The sequence below is a fragment of the Austrofundulus limnaeus genome, unplaced genomic scaffold, assembly GCF_001266775.1.
Source record: "Austrofundulus limnaeus strain Quisiro unplaced genomic scaffold, Austrofundulus_limnaeus-1.0 Scaffold925, whole genome shotgun sequence".
Taxonomy (NCBI): domain Eukaryota; kingdom Metazoa; phylum Chordata; class Actinopteri; order Cyprinodontiformes; family Rivulidae; genus Austrofundulus; species Austrofundulus limnaeus.
Genome location: NW_013953327.1, coordinates 66583 through 69996, shown reverse-complemented (window position 1 = coordinate 69996; position 3414 = coordinate 66583). Strand labels below are relative to the sequence as shown.

The following is a 3414-nucleotide window of genomic DNA, read 5'->3' as shown; positions in this document are numbered from 1 at the left end:
CATTGCCCAATAATGTTATAGGGGGATAGACTGCATCATGTAAAGAAAAGATTATCTTTTACCTTTTGAATGTGTTTTTTTAGCTGCGTTGAATCATAAATCTAAAAGTTTTAATCAATGCAAAATTTTAAAATTTCATTGAGTTATAGAAAAAAAATTATTTTAATGAACTCATTGGGGAGTCAGACTGAAGTCACCCAGATGTGCCAGATGTGGCCCACAGGCCGTCAGTTCAATAGTTCTACTTTCTTCGTAAAAAAATGCTTAAACATTGTGCTGTCAGAGCATAAAATCAAAACATCAATGATTCAAAATGTGTGCAACTTTTTACAAAATGTTCATGCTTATTAAATAAATTATTCTTTAACTGTCAACACAAAGGGTATAACTGCCATTTGTTTGAATCAATATGTTTTCTCCACAGAAAGATAATGAATTTTAGTTTGCTAACCTGTATGTGTTGAGTTTAATTAATCTAATGACATAAAGGACAACCTAAAGTATTAGTGAGTGTARTGGATCAGTGTTTAGAACTGATGCCTCACAACAAGAAGGTTCTGGGTTTGAGCTCTGAAGTCTTTCTATGTGGCGTTTGCATGGTCTCCTCGTGTTTGTGTGAGTTTCACGCTCTGGTTTCCTCTCACAGACCAAAAACATGCATGTTTAGTCTTCAGGCCTCCATTGAAAAACATCTCTGTGATCTCAGTGGGATTTTCCTGGTTTCAAAGTAAATAATGTATTATTTATTTGATCTGCTGTGGAGTAATTTTTTAGAGTGTTYGGCGATGAAACAACGTTCAAATGTCTTTAATTCAGGGAGGGGTAATTGTGCTGGTCTGCCAAACAGCAGTTCTGTGAAATGACCGGTCAGCTCTCTTATATAACGTTCAGCCACAAAGTGTGAAGAATGTCGAATAAAAGAACGACGGGACAAAAGGAGGGAAAATGGGAAAGGGGCCCTTCTCTGGCACTTTTCATTCAAACCCCAACCACACTGAAAGACTTCAGAGTGGACGTGCAAACATGTGTGAACTCCAAAAGTTTGACAAAGGTCCTTTGAGTATAACATTAAAGGAGCCAGGAGGGAAACAGTTGAGAAGAAACTGGTTTGAACCAGATTAGTGAAAAAAAAACCCTGGATGGAGAATGACTCAAAGGAATTTAAATATTTAAAATTTTCATTAACCTGCTTCTGTACAGTTATTTTCTCTTTCTCGTCTGTCGTTTGTGTTTCGGGTGAAATCTCTCTCGCACGCCTGTTACCACAGCTTCATCGTGCTGTAACCTGTGGCCGAACAGAAAAGCCAGACGCTCGACAGTGACAGCTCAGCAGAGTCCAGCACCCTGTCATTTTGTTTCTCAGCCACACCGAGGGACCAGACAGAACCACAAAGTCACCCATCAGCAGCTGTCAGCACCAACAAAACCACCTGACTTCACTCTCAGATTATCTACACTTCAGGTCAAGGTTGTCATCAAAATGATAAGACCGTTTAAAAGTGAATCATTTAAGACAGTTAATCAGTGGCGTCTCCACGAATGTTTTATTTGGGGGGAGGGGRCACCAAAAATCCTGGGGTGGTACCAAAACTCAGGATAGAATTACAGGAGATTTGTCATGTTGTYATATGAGCCTATAGGCAGTGGTGGTCCTGCTGATCTGCTAATAGTTAACAGTGACACTAACTTCTTATTTAGCAGTTTAGCATTTCAGCTAACTTTGGGAACTATCAGCAGATACTGTAGGCTGTTTTTTGTGATAAGCCACAGTGTGAAGAGTTGACAAGAAGTTTATTGTTTTTGTCACTTTGTGCAATTTTATTTATTAATGAATCATCTGTTGTGGTTGTAACTGTGTTTGGTGGACAGAAAAGTTTTTTATGAGCTTCTAGAGAAGATTCATGCATTTCTGTGGATATCACACATGTTTATGTTTAACAGAATGATCTTATGTTAGTGTTTATCAGTTAGCATTAGCTTCCGCTAATTTTCTTACCTGTTCAGTGGTTTAGYGTTTGCAAAGCTAATGTTTTAGTTACGGATTGGTGGTTAGCAAGGCTAACTGTATGTTAGCTGTGCCAACCACTGCATTTAGGTTATTTACTCCAACACATTTGTTTTCATGTTTATGAGGTTCGTTTAATGATAAATAACTATGAGAAATTTAAAATATACGCCAGGCAAAAACCTTGAGTCATGGGGATAAAACTGTTTGGGGGATACCAAATTTTTGGGGAGGTGACTGGCGTCCCCCTTTTTGTTGGTGCCCTTGCAATCAAAGCTCTTTCTAAACAGTATGAGGCATGCTTAAAACGTTTTTTAAAGGTATAAATGCTTTGAATTTGCTTACAGAAATGTTTTTTCCATTTTTAGTAATCTTCACATTACCATCAGGACACAGTGTCATCTGCGTTGTTGTTGCAATTTTATTGCATAAACACAAAGAAAACAATGGAAGCAAAGTGTAGAGGTGAACCAGCTCGTCTCTGCGTTCACACTGACACTACCATCAGTCATCACAAAGTGGTTATTAGTGTTCTCACCTGGTGAGACGGTGTGTTTGTGTGTAATCAGGGCTTTGCAGATGTGCTCCTGAGGAGACCATCTGTAGTGTGAGGAACAGGAATCAAATCGTATCAGGAAGTCAACAAGTTGAAACACTGGATGTAAGACTGAAATAATGTGCAAAAGTCCCATCATCTGTCARGTTTGTTTAACAGTTTGTCGTTTGAAATTCTCCATCACAGACTAAACCACAAGCTAAGGAAGAAAACTGGCAAAGATGTTTATATTGTGGAAACGGTGTCTCAGGAGACATTTTGATCATTTATCACTCAGGGACCACAAAATCATGTGTAGTTCTATGTGAGAAATTACTCAAATGTCTTTCTTTTGACTTGTTTTTGAATAAACGGTTGACAAAGAGCACATTAGGCTTCTTTCCTTCTGACAATTTGATGTATACAATAACAAATGTTTATGGAGTTAAAGCCATTCCACCGCTCCTTGTCTAGTGATCCACTACACATTATCAGCTGATTTGCATGACATACATGCCTTCATGATTGGGCTCCTTCCACTCATCAGGACTAATGTAATCAGTCTGAGCAGTAAATGAGTGTATAGTTGGCAGCTGTGAAAACAGAACGTTCTTGTATGCAACGTGACGACAGAAAGAACAGAGGACAGACGGGGGGAGCAGGATGAGACAAAATCACCCTGAGGGCAACTGAAACTGGAATGAGCAACTTCAGCCAGTCAGTCCCGGATTCAGGAAAACATCAAACCGGCGGGTGGTCGGTTGGGGGTGTGCACTTGGCGGTTGGCAGTGTGGCCCTGTCGGACCTTGGCCTGGGGTTGGGGGGTCCCGGTGTCCATGCCTGGATCTGCTCTTTCCTGTGGTCCCATTTGGGG

General features: G+C 40.0%; 1 long non-coding RNA gene across 1 annotated transcript in view; it reads left to right on the top strand.

Annotated features, from left to right (window-relative positions):
- LOC106533333 (uncharacterized) overlaps positions 1–1555 on the top strand; it is a 7852-nt gene extending 6297 nt beyond the window's left edge. Inside the window, exon 3 of the long non-coding RNA XR_001312223.1 lies at positions 1269–1555. This is a non-coding gene — a long non-coding RNA (uncharacterized LOC106533333). The remainder of the gene's footprint in view (positions 1–1268) is intronic.
- The last annotated feature ends 1859 nt before the right edge of the window (positions 1556–3414 follow it).